This window comes from Pseudophryne corroboree, chromosome 8 (assembly GCF_028390025.1).
Source record: "Pseudophryne corroboree isolate aPseCor3 chromosome 8, aPseCor3.hap2, whole genome shotgun sequence".
Lineage (NCBI taxonomy): Eukaryota > Metazoa > Chordata > Amphibia > Anura > Myobatrachidae > Pseudophryne > Pseudophryne corroboree.
The window spans coordinates 452039120-452053454 of NC_086451.1; the positions used below are offsets into that span (position 1 = coordinate 452039120).

Consider the following 14335-nt stretch of genomic DNA (forward strand, 5'->3'; position numbering starts at 1 on the left):
ACTGCAGATTCCCAAAAGGATTCTTATGGCGTATCCTTTCCCGCCAACGGACAGGATACGGTGGGAATCCTCCCCTAAGGTGGACAAAGCGTTGACACGCTTGTCAAAAAAGATAGCGTTGCCATCTCAAGATACGGCTACCCTCAAGGATCTTGCTGACCGCAAGCAGGAGGTTACCTTGAAATCCATTTACACACATTCTGGTACATTACTCAGACCGGCAATTGCGTCGGCCTGGGTCTGTAGCGCTGTAGCAGCATGGACATATTCCTTATCAGCGGAAATTGAGACCCTAGATAAGGATACCATTTTATTGACCCTAGGCCATATATAAAAGATGCTGTCTTATATATGAGAGATGCTCAAAGAGACAATTAGTTTACTGGGTTCCAGAATAAACGCTATGTCTATTTCTGCTAGACGAGTCCTCTGGACCCGGCAGTGGACAGGTGATGCCGACTCAAAAAGACATATGGAGGTCTTACCTTACAAGGGTGAGGAATTGTTTGGGGAAGGGCTCTCGGACCTGGTCTCCACAGCTACGGCAGGTAAATCGAATTTTTTGCCTTATGTTCCCTCACAACCTAAGAAAGCGCCACATTATCAAATGCAGTCCTTTCGTTCAAATAAAAGCAAAAGAGTACGTGGATCGTCCTTTCTTGCCAGAGGTAAGGGCAGAGGTAAAAAGCTGCACAGCACAGCTAGTTCCCTGGAACAGAAGTCCTCCCCGGCCTCTGCAAAATCCACTGCATGACGCTGGGGCTCCGCTCGGGGAGTCTGCCCCAGTGGGGGCATGTCTTCGACTTTTCAGCCACATCTGGGTTCACTCACAGGTGGATCCCTGGGCAATAGAAATTGTTTCTCAGGGATACAAGCTGGAATTCGAAGAGGTGCCTCCTCGCCGGTTTTTCAAATCGGCTCTACCGACTTCTCCCCTAGAAAGGGAGATAGTGTTAAATGTTATTCACAACTTGTGTCTTCAACAAGTGGTGGTCGAAGTTCCCCTGCTTCAGAGAGGGAAGGGATACTACTCAACCCTGTTTGTAGTTCCGAAACCGGACGGTTCGGTCAGACCCATATTGAATTTAAAATCCCTGAACCTATACTTAAAACGGTTCAAGTTCAAGATGGAATCGCTCAGAGCGGTCATCGCCAGCCTGGAAGGGGGGGGATTTTATGGTATCTCTGGACATAAAGGATGCATACCTTCATGTCCCCATTTATCCACCTCACCAGGCGTACCTGAGATTTGCGGTACAGGATTGTCATTACCAATTTCAGATGTTGCCGTTTGGGCTTTCCACGGCCCTGAGGATTTTCACCAAGGTAATGGCGGAAATAATGGTGCTCCTGCGCAAGCAGGGTGTCACAATTATCCCATACTTGGACGATCTCCTCATAAAAGCGAGATCACGAGAGAAGTTACTGAAAAGCGTGTCACTTTCATTGAAGGTGTTACAGCAACACGGCTGGATTCTCAATATCCCGAAGTCACAGCTGGTTCCTACGACTCGTCTGACCTTCTTAGGCATGATTCTGGACACAGACCAGAAAAGGTTTTTTCTTCCGATAGAAAAAGCTCAGGAACTCATGACTCTAGTCAAGAACCTATTGAAGCCAAAACAAGTGTCTGTGCATCTTTGCACTCAAGTCCTGGGAAAAATGGTGGCAACATACGAAGCCATTCCCTTCGGCAGGTTCCATGCCAGGACTTTCCAATGGGACCTATTAGACAAGTGGTCCGGGTCACATCTACAAATTCATCAGCTGATCACCCTGTCCCCCAGGGCCAGGGTATCTCTCCTGTGGTGGCTGCAGAGTGCTCACCTTTGGGAAGGCCGCGGGTTCGGCATTCAGGATTGGATCCTGGTGACCACGGACGCGAGCCTCAGAGGGTGGGGAGCAGTCACACAGGGAAGAAACTTCCAAGGACGTTGGACAAGTCAAGAGACTTGTCTTCACATCAACATCCTGGAACTGAGGGCCATATACAACGCCCTACGTCAAGCAGAGAACTTACTTCGCGACCAACCAGTTCTGATCCAGTCAGACAACATCACCGCAGTGGTTCCTGTAAACCGCCAAGGCGGCACAAGGAGCAGAGTGGCAATGGCGGAAGCAACCAGGATTCTTCGCTGGGCGGAAAATCATTTAAGCGCACTGTCAGCAGTGTTCATTCCGGGAGTGGACAACTGGGAAGCAGACTTCCTCAGCAGACACGACCTGCATCCAGGGGAGTGGGGACTTCATCGGGAAGTCTTCGCACAGATTGCAAGTCGGTGGGGACTGCCCCAGATAGACATGATGGCGTCCCGCCTCAACAAAAAGCTACAGAGGTATTGCGCCAACTCAAAAGACCCTCAGGCGGTAGCAGTAGACGCCCTAGTGACACCGTGGGTGTTCCAGTCGGTCTATGTGTTTCCTCCTCTTCCTCTTATACCCAAGGTGTTGAGAATAATAAGCAAAAGAGGAGTGAGAACAATTCTCATTGTTCCAGATTGGCCACGAAGGACCTGGTATCCGGATCTGCTGGAAATGCTCACAGAAGATCCGTGGCCTCTTCCTCTAAGACAGGACCTGTTACAACAGGGGCCATGTCTGTTCCAAGACTTACCGCGGCTGCGTTTGACGGCATGGCGGTTGAACGCCGGATCCTAGCGGAAAAGGGAATTCCGGATGAGGTCATTCCTACTCTGATAAAGGCTAGGAAAGACGTGACAGCGAAACATTATCACCGGATATGGCGAAAATATGTTTCTTGGTGTGAGGCCAGGAATGCTCCTACGGAAGAATTCCATCTGGGCCGTTCCTTCACTTCCTACAGACTGGAGTGAATTTGGGCCTAAAATTAGGCTCCATTAAGGTTCAGATTTTGGCCTTATCCATTTTCTTTCAAAAAGAATTGGCTTCTCTCCCAGAAGTACAGGCTTTTGTGAAGGGAGTGCTGCATATTCAGCCTCCTTTTATACCTCCGGTGGCGCCTTGGGACCTTAACGTGGTGTTGAGTTTCCTTAAGTCGCACTGGTTTGAACCACTTCAAACGGTGGAGTTAAAATATCTCACTTGGAAGGTGGTCATGTTATTAGCCTTGGCTTCGGCTAGGCGAGTGTCGGAATTGGCGGCTTTGTCTCATAAAAGCCCCTATCTGGTTTTCCATGTGGATAGGGCGGAATTGCTGACCCGTTCTCAATTCTTGCCTAAGGTGGTGTCATCTTTTCATATGAACCAACCTATTGTGGTGCCTGTGGCTACACGAGATTTGGAGGATTTCGAGTCCCTTGATGTAGTTAGGGCTTTGAAAATGTATGTGGCCAGAACGGCTCGAGTCAGGAAAACGGAAGCACTGTTTGTCCTATATGCAGCCAACAAGGTTGGCGCCCCTGCTTCGAAGCAGCATATTGCTCGCTGGATCTGTAACACGATTCAGCAGGCGCATTCTACGGCTGGATTGCCGTTGCCAAAATCGGTTAAGGCCCATTCCACTAGGAAGGTGGGCTTGTCTTGGGCGGCTGCCCGAGGGGTCTCGGCACTACAACTGTGCCGAGCTGCTACTTGGTCGGGTTCAAACACCTTTGCAAAGTTCTATAAGTTTGATACCCTGGCTGAGGAGGACCTAAGGTTTGCTCATTCGGTGCTGCAGAGTCATCCGCACTCTCCCGCCCGTTTGGGAGCTTTGGTATAGTCCCCATGGTCCTTACGGAGTCCCCAGCATCCTCCCAGACGTTAGAGAAAATAAGATTTTAAACCTACCGGTAAATCTTTTTCTCGTAGTCCGTAGAGGATGCTGGGCGCCCGTCCCAAGTGCGGACTACTTCTGCGAGACTTGAATATAGTTTTGCTTACATAAGGGTTATGTTATAGTTTCATCAGGTTGGACTGATGCTACGTTGTTTTTTTCATACTGTTAACTGTTTAATAGATACACAAGTTATACGGGGTGATTGGTGTGGCTGGTATGAATCTTGCCATTGGATTAACAAAAATCCTTTCCTCGTACTGTCCATCTCCTCTGGGCACAGTTTCTCTAACTGAGGTCTAGAGGAGGGGCATAGAGGGAGGAGCCAGTGCACACCCAGACCTAAAGTCTTTCTTAAAGTGCCCGTGTCTCCTGCGGAGCCCGTCTATCCCCATGGTCCTTACGGAGTCCCCAGCATCCTCTACGGACTACGAGAAAAAGATTTACCGGTAGGTTTAAAATCTTATTATCTGTTGTTTGTCTCCCACAATTGTCCACCCTACTGGATTATATCATTTGCTTGTAGTGCTGATTGTACGTGGTTATTGCCTTCACTTTTATCCGAAGTTCTGTTCTGATGTATACGTATGATGTGGTGGTACAATATTCTTTCTCCTCTTTGCATTGCTCATATATTACACTGGGGATCACAACTTTTGGTGACGGAGATGTTAGACCTTTTTGGGGTATTTTGGGGTCATAGTGTCAGGTCTATGTGGATGTTTAGTGCTAGTTTGCGGGACTATCCAGGTACTGGTGGTGCTGTGACGTGGCATGCAGGATCCTCATGGACGGCGGGTGAGACAGCGGAGGTCTCAGCGGGCAGCACTAGCTTGTGTAATAGTGGCTTGTGTTTGGGGTAGTTTGGTGTGTGCTCCAAGTGACTGGCATTCCCATGTGTCTGCATAATGGGTGCCGCCATGTTGGAGACCATCAGATGACTGCCAGTATCCAGTGGTCAGCCAGAGGGTATTCCTGGGCCAGTCGGTGCGCGGTTATGCCTATAAAGCCAGTCCAGTCCAGAGGGGAATCGCCAGTGCAACAAGTTACTACTCCTGGAAGCTGCTTGTTACTGTGCTCCCTGCTGCTGTTATTGGTTCTGTCCTGGTGTCTTAAAGGAACCCTTGTTAGCTTTGTGCGCTGCTAGCGCTTGGTTGCACAACAGTCCACCCAGCCTATACTATTGGACTTTGTTGTTATCCTTGCTGACCGCATCTGGTCTGAAGACATCCTGTATAGCTGGAACTGCTTGCATCCCAGCACATCCTGTATACTGTAGCTCCAACTGCTCAGCATTCCAGTATATCCTGTTTAGCTAGAACTGCTCCGCATCTCAGTATATCCTGTGTAACTGGAACTGCTCTGCATCTCAGTATATCCTGTATAACTGGAACTGCTCCGTATCTCAGTATATCCTATTTAGTTGGAACTGCTCTGCATCTCAGTGTATCCTGTATAACTGGAACTGCTCCACTTCCCAGTATATCCTGTTTAGCTGGAACTGCTCTGCATCCCAGTATATCCTGTATAGCTGGAACTGCTCCACTTCCCAGTATATCCTGTTTAGCTGGAACTGCTCTGCATCCCCGTATATCCTGTATAGCTGTAACTGCTCCTCTTCACAATATATCCCGTTTAGCTGGAACTGCTCCACTTTCCAGTATATCCTGTTTAGTTGGAATTGATCTGCATCTCAGTATATCCTGTATAACTGGAACTGCTCCACTTCCCAGTATATCCTGTTTAGCTGGAACTGCTCTGCATCCCAGTATATCCTGTATAGCTGGAACTGCTCCACTTCCCAATATATAGTGTTTAGCTGGAACTGCTCCACTTCCCAATATATCCTTATTTAGTTGGAACTGCTCTGCATCTCAGTATATCCTGTATAACTGGAACTGATCCACTTCCCAATATATCCTGTTTAGCTGGAACTGCCCTGCATCCCAGTATATCCTGTATAGCTGGAACTGCTCCACTTCCCAATATATAGTGTTTAGCTGGAACTGCTCCACTTCCCAATATATCCTGTTTAGCTGGAACTGCCCTGCATCCCAGTATATCTTGTATAGCTGGTTCCTCTCCGCAATCCATCACATCCAGTGAAGCTGGTACGGCGCTACTTCCCAACAACTAGTACAACATCTCAGTTCTTACATTGTGTTCCTAGTGCCTAATACTTACCTGATTCCATCAGTACCAGTATCTAGATCCCATAATTCAGGTTGGATCGCCAAACGAGATCCAACCGCAAAAATGACAAAAATGCAGGCGCATGTGCAGCGCCCATCTTGCACATGAGCCCGTCCTGCGCATGCGCCCGCATTTTCTGCCGGGAGGGGGGGGGCAGCTGCAGAAAATGCGATCGCCTCTACCTGTCAATCAGGATCCCGAGCAATCAGATGCCCGACAGTCGGCATGCCAACTAACAGGGACTATTCCACGACACCCATGGTGATCAGTGAGCCCGCAAGGGGCTTTGATGCGCACACTTCCCCCCCCCTGCTGCCATTCTGTTGCCGGGATCCCGCGGTCGGTATGCTGATTGTCGGGATCCCCAGCGCCGATTTCCCAGCCCCAATCCCTTCTAATCATCTATATCACCTGCTTGTAGCAACTCCTGCTAAATGTATAACAACATAATTCCATAGAATTGATTCTGCTTATTTTACCTCCTAATAATCTGTAACACCTCCATAGAACCACTCCTACTGACCCTTACTCCACCTAATACTCTACAGCCCCTCCCTCTAACCACTCTTACTTACCCTACCTACACATAATGATCCACAGCCCTCCCTCTAACAACTCCTACTGACCTTACCTCCACCTGATGATCCACAGCCCCTCCCCCTATCCACTCCTACTGACCCTACTTCCACCTAATGATCCACAGCCCCTCCCTCTAACCACTCCTACTCACCCTACTTCTACCTAATGATCCAAAGCCCCTCCCTCTAACCACTCCTACTGACCCTACCTACACCTAATGATCCACAGCCTCTTCCTCTGACCACTCTTACTGACCCTACCTCCACCTAATAATCCACAGCCCCTCCTATAACCACTTCTACTGACCCTACCTCCACCTAATGATCCACAGCCCCTTCCTCTGACCACTCCTACTGACCCTACCTCCACCTAATAATCCACAGCCCCTCCCTATAACCACTTCTACTGACCCTACATCCACCTAATAATCCACAGCCCCTCCCTATAACCACTTTTACTGACCCTACCTCCACCTAATGATCCACGGACCCTCCCTATAACCACTTCTACTGACCCTACCTCCACCTAGTAATCCACAGTCTCTCACTCTAACCACTCCTACTGACCCTACCTCCACCTAATGATCCTAAGCACTTCCCTCTGACCATGACCCCACCTCCACCTAATGATCCACAGCCCCTCCCTATAACTACTTCTACTGACCCTACCTATACTTAATAATCCACAACCCCTCCCTATAACCACTCCTACTATTCCTGCTTTCACCTAATCATGCTCAGCCATTCCCTGAAACCATTCCTACAGACCCTACCTCCACTTAGTAACCCACAGCCTCTCCCTTAAACCACTCCTAATGACCCTACCTCCACCTTATAATCCACAGTGCCTCCATATAACCACTCTTACCGACTCCACTTCCCCTAATGATCAATAACACCTCCTTATAACCACTCTTCTGTCCGTACCTCCACCTAGTAATCCACAGCACCTCCCTATAACCACTCCTACTAACCCTCCCTCCACCTAATAATCCACCGCACCTCCCTAAAACTAATCTTACTGGCTCCACTTCCCCTAATGATCAATAACACCTCCCTATAACCACTCCTACTGACTCTGCCTCCACCTAATAACCCACAGCACCTCCCTATAACTAATTTTACTGGATCAACTTCCCCTAATGACCTATAGCACCTCCCTAAAACCACTCCTTCAGACTCTACCTCCACCTAAAAATCCTCAGCCTCTCCCTAAAACCACTACTACTGAATCTACTGTACCTCCACCTAATAATCCACAGCCCCTCCCTAAAACCACACCTACTGACTCTATTCTCCCTAATGATCCACAGCACCTCCGTATAACCGATTTTACTGACTGTATTCTCCCTACTGATCTGTTGCACCTCCTTATTTCCGCTCCTACTGACTGTATTCTCCCTAATGATCCACAGCACCTCCCTATAACTGCTCTATTCTCCCTAATGACCTCTAGCACTTCTATATAACCACTCCTACTGACTCTATTCTCCCTAATGATCTATAGCACCTCCCTATAACTGCTCCTACTGACTCTATTCTCCCTAATGATCTATAGCACCTCCCTTTAACTGCTTCTTCTGACTGTATTCTCCCTAATGATCGATTGCACCTCCCTATAACTGCTTCTAATGACTGTATTATCCCTAATGATCTACAGCACCTCCCTATAACCGCTCCTACTGACTCTATTCTCCCTAATGATCTATAGCACCTCCCTATAACGGCTTCTACTGACTCCATTCTCCCTAATGACCTCTAGCGCCTCCATATAACCATGCCTACTGACTCTATTCTCCCTAATGACCTCTAGCACCTCTATTTAACCACTCCTCTTTACTCTATTCTCCCTAATGATCTATAGCACCTCCCTATAACCGCTTCTACTGACTGTATTCTCCCTAATGATCTATAGCACCTCCCTATACCTGCTCCTACTGACTCTATTCTCCCTAATGACCTCTAGCACCTCCATATAACCCACCTCCATATAACCGCTCCTACTGACTCTATTCTCCCTAATGACCTCTAGCACCTCTATTTAACCACTCCTCTTTACTCTATTCTTCCTAATGATCTATAGCACCTCCTTATAACCATTTCTTCTGACTGTATTCTCCCTAATGACCTATAGCACCTCCCTATAGCTGCTTCTTCTGAGTGTTTCCTCCTTAATGATCTACAGCGCCTCCCTATAACCGCTCCTACTGACTCTATACTCCCTACTGATCTATAGCACCTCTCTATAACACTCCCACTAATTCTATTCTCCCTAATGATCTATAGCACCTCCCTATAACCGCTCCTACTGACTCTATTCTCCCTTATGATCTATAGCACCTCTCTATAACCGCTTCTACTGACTATTCTACCTATTGATCTATAGCACCTCCCTATAACCACTCCTACTGACTGTATTCTCCCTAGTGATCTATAGCACCTCCCTATAACCGGTGTTACTGACTACATTCTCCCTAATGATGTATAGCGCCTCCCTATAACTGCTCCTACTGACTATATTCTCCCTAATGATCTATAGCACCTCCCTATAACCGCGTCTACTGACTCTATTCTCCCTAATGATCTATAGCACCTCCCTATAACCGCTTCTTCTGACTTTATTCTCACTAATGATCTATAGCACCTCCCTATAACCAGTCCTACTGACTCTATTCTCCCTAATGATCTATAGCACCTCCCTATAACCGCTCCTACTGCACTATTCTCACTAATGATCTATAGCACCTCCCTATAACTGCTCCTACTGACTCTATTCTCCCTAATGACCTCTAGCACCTCCCTATAACCGCTCCTACTGAGTCTGTTCTCCCTAATGATCTATAGCACCTCCCTATAACCGCTTCTTCTGACTCTATTCTCCCTAATGATCTATAGCACCTCCCTATAACCAGTCCTACTGACTGTATTCTCCCTAATAATCGATAGCACCTCCCTATAACCGCTCTTACTGCACTATTCTCACTAATGATCTATAGCACCTCCCTATAACTGCTCCTACTGACTCTATTCTCCCTAATGACCTCTAGCACCTCCCTATAACCACTCCTACTGACTCTGTTCTCCCTAATGATCTATAGCACCTCCCTATAACCGCTCCTACTGACTCTGTTCTCCCTAATGATCTATAGCACCTCCCTATAACCGCTTCTACTGACTGTATTCTCCCTAATGATCTATAGCCCCTCCCTATAACCGCTCCTACTGACTATTCTCCCTAATGATCCACAGCACCTCCCTATAATCACTCCTACTGACTGTATTCTCCCTAATTATCTATATCACCTCACTATAACCACTTCTACCGACTCTATTCTCCTTCATGACCTCTAGCACCTCCAATAAACCGCTCCTACTGACTCTATTCTCCCTAATGACCTCTAGCACTTCTATATAACCACTCCTACTGACTCTATTCTCCCTAATGATCTATAGCACTTCCCTATAACCGCTTCTACTGACTGTATTCTCCCTAATGATCTATAGCACCTCCCTATAACTGCTCCTACTGACTCTATTCTCCCTAATGATCTATAGCACCTCCCTATAACTGCTTCTTCTGACTGTATTCTCCCTAATGATCTATTTCACCTCCCTATAACTGCTTCTAATGACTGTATTATCCCTAATGATCTACAGCACCTCCCTATAACCGCTCCTACTGACTCTATTCTCCCTAATGATCTATAGCACCTCCCTATAACGGCTTCTACTGACTCCATTCTCCCTAATGACCTCTAGCGCCTCCATATAACCATGCCTACTGACTCTATTCTCCCTAATGACCTCTAGCACCTCTATTTAACCACTCCTCTTTACTCTATTCTCTCTAATGATCTATAGCACCTCCCTATAACCGCTTCTACTGACTATATTCTCCCTAATGATTTATAGCACCTCCCTATACCTGCTCCTACTGACTCTATTCTCCCTAATGACCTCTAGCACCTCCATATAACCCACCTCCATATAACCGCTCCTACTGACTCTATTCTCCCTAATGACCTCTAGCACCTCTATTTAACCACTCCTCTTTACTCTATTCTTCCTAATGATCTATAGCACCTCCTTATAACCATTTCTACTGACTGTATTCTCCCTAATGACCTATAGCACCTCCCTATAACTGCTTCTTCTGAGTGTTTCCTCCTTAATGATCTACAGCGCCTCCATATAACCGCTCCTACTGACTCTATACTCCCTACTGATCTATTGCACCTCTCTATAACACTCCCACTAATTCTATTCTCCCTAATGATCTATAGCACCTCCCTATAACCGCTCCTACTGACTCTGTTCTCCCTTATGATCTATAGCACCTCTCTATAACCGCTTCTACTGACTATTCTACCTATTGATCTATAGCACCTCCCTATAACCACTCCTACTGACTGTATTCTCCCTAGTGATCTATAGCACCTCCCTATAACCACTCCTACTGACTGTATTCTCCCTAGTGATCTATAGCACCTCCCTATAACCAGTCCTACTGACTGTATTCTCCCTAATGATCTATAGCACCTCCCTATAACCGCTCCTACTGCACTATTCTCACTAATGATCTATAGCACCTCCCTATAACTGCTCCTACTGACTCTATTCTCCCTAATGACCTCTAGCACCTCCCTATAACCGCTCCTACTGACTCTGTTCTCCCTAATGATCTATAGCACCTCCCTATAACCGCTTCTTCTGACTCTATTCTCCCTAATGATCTATAGCACCTCCCTATAACCAGTCCTACTGACTGTATTCTCCCTAATGATCTATAGCACCTCCCTATAACCACTCTTACTGCACTATTCTCACTAATGATCTATAGCACCTCCCTATAACTGCTCCTACTGACTCTATTCTCCCTAATGACCTCTAGCACCTCCCTATAACCACTCCTACTGACTCTGTTCTCCCTAATGATCTATAGCACCTCCCTATAACCGCTTCTACTGACTGTATTCTCCCTAATGATCTATAGCCCCTCCCTATAACCGCTCCTACTGACTATTCTCCCTAATGATCTATAGCACCTCCCTATAACCGCTCCTACTGACCCTATTCTCCCTAATGATCTATAGCACCTCCCTATAACCAGTCCTACTGACTCTATTCTCACAAATGATCTATAGCACCTCCCTATAACCAGTCCTACTGACTCTATTCTCCTAATGATCTATAGCACCTCCCTATAACCAGTCCTACTGACTCTATTCTCACTAATGAGCTATAGCACCTCCCTATAACCACTCCTACTGACTCTATTCTCCCTAATGAGCTATAGCACCTCCCTATAACCAGTCCTACTGACTCTATTCTCACAAATGATCTATAGCAGCTCCCTATAACCAGTCCTACTGACTCTATTCTCACTAATGAGCTATAGCACCTCCCTATAAGCACTCTTACTGACTCTATTCTCACTAATGAGCTATAGCACCTCCCTATAACCACTCCTAATGACTATTCTCCCTAATGAGCTATAGCACCTCCCTATAACCACTCCTAATGACCCTATTCTCCCTAATGATCTATAGCGCCTCCCTATGATATTTCTTGTGACCCCCATATCCTCCTAATAATCTAGCATACATTCCTGTGACCTCTTTTACTAACCTTCTTTCCACCAAATGATCCACAGCAACTCCATATAATGCCAACATATGACTGTACATATAGAATACACCTGTGTACCACCTGGGCGGTCTACAGAACGTGAAATGTTAGGCATCCTTGAGGACGTGTTTGGCCACCCCTGAACTACTGCACCTTCATATAATTGCTCTGCTGAACTCATATCCTTGTATATCTATTTAAACCTCTATGTCAGTGGTTCTCAAACTCGGTCCTCAGGACCCCACACGGTTCACGTTTTCCATGTCACCCAGCAGCTGCACTGTGTATCACCAACTGTCACATTTTGAAAATCCACAGGTGACCTGCAAAACATGAACCGTGTGGGGTCCTGAGGACCGAGTTTGAGAACCTGTGCTCTATGTAATTTGTAGCTCCTCCTCTTTGTAAATCAGCATGAAATTATTTTTTTTCCTCTTCTTCTCCCACATAATCCCTGCCTGCACTCCTCCTTCTCCTCCTTATGTAGCGCTGCTCTGCTTTTCTGCTGTATATAAATATACTGTGTATTTTTACTGTATTGCCTCTCACTATATTGCCATCTACCCACCCCCTACACACACCCTTCCCCCTATAGTTATTGCTTTACCATTCTGTATATTATATTTATCTTGACCTTTCCCACTAGAGTTCTATAACATTTCCCGATATTATAATTTTGCCCCTTATCTATCATAAGATCTTTAGGGCCTGTTGTAAAGGGTGTGATGTTAGGGGTTAGGCATTTACGGGGGAAGTTGAGGTAATAAGGTGATATAAGTCTCTCTCTCCCCCCCCACCCCAGGCAGGAGCTGAATAAGGCAGCTGATGTACGGGGGTATGTGGGAGGATTGCAAGCTGCTCTTCCAGATCCTGTCCTGTCATTGTTCCTGTAGGGAACTAGGAGCATTAGAGGGATAGAGTGGGAGAGAGACAGAGACTGGGAGGGGAAGTTCTAGGGAGCACAGATGGAGGGATGGGTTAAAAAGAGGTAAAGGCAGAGAAAAGGATGAACATGGTAATCAGGGTGAGAGGAAGGGATATAACAGAGCTGATGAATGAATGAATGAATAGAAGACAGGGTGAAACAGAGAGTAGAGATGGAGTGAAGGAATAATAGTAAGGCCAGGGGAGTCGGAAAAGGGGGATTTGAATGAGTGCCGGGCAGCTCTGGACATGGGAAGATTGGGGGGGTGGGGGGTGGAGTGGGGTTCTGCCGTGGGGAGAGAGTAGGAAACTAATAGATAGAGTGGGTGAGGGAGGGAGATGGGAAAGCAGTATGGGTCTATATTCACAGTTGCTGCTTTTACTTGTACAGGATAATTATTGTAATTAACCCGTCAGCTGAAAGTTCCGATCTGCTCCACCAATTAGAGACAGAGCAGAAAGCCAGCGGCATTAACCCTTCCTGTGCTATTCCTACATGACACGCAGGGCACACAGGGACAGTAAGTGAGAGAGGCAGACATTGCGGCAGTGGTGGCGACAGGGAATGTAAGGGGCAAAGGAGCGGTAGCGCATGGGCATAACAGAACAAGGGTAAAGGGGAGTCGTCGTAGCTAGTGCTGATGTAACATCATTTAGGGAGGTTGGCGCTTTGGGGGCATGAGTGTGGGGGGCAGATGTACAGGGGAAGAGGTGCAGCGCATGGCACTTACATCACTGTGAGAGGCACAGGACGGAATGTGCCGACTGTACAAGCAGCACCTGGGATTGGCGCATGTTCTCACACATTGGCGCACAGGCTACCTTGTGGACCACTGATCACGCATGTCTACAGATGTTAAGTCCATCACTTTGTTGTCCCGCTGGTGCTTTCTAACACCCCTTAATTCAATCTAACTTTGCTCCTGGGACTCTCATATGAGCCGTAATACATTGAGGCTGCCCTTTATTCCATGTGTCTGATATACTGTACATTTTAATGTGGCATCTACAGTTGGCAATATGATCGTATAAATGTATTGTTCAATGTGAAAAGCCCCTGGATGGGGTAACAAGTGGCCCGTTGGCACACATAGTGCTTGCTGACTTACTCCGCACAATGCATTATTCCATGTCTATAAGGCGATAGATGCTGGTGGTACTGTGGTTAGGGTGGTATCTATTACATAAGCCAGGGTCGCCAACCACGCAGCTGTCACTTAGGCACCCAATGTATGGGCTGAGCCACTGATTCTTGGGCATTCAGCCTACCAGGGAT

General features: G+C 46.9%; 1 protein-coding gene across 8 annotated transcripts in view; it reads left to right on the forward strand.

Moving 5' to 3' along the window:
- The window catches only part of SYNGAP1 (synaptic Ras GTPase activating protein 1), a 496744-nt gene that overhangs the window by 160137 nt on the left and 322272 nt on the right, over positions 1-14335 (forward strand). The gene's annotated exons all lie outside the window — the stretch shown is intronic.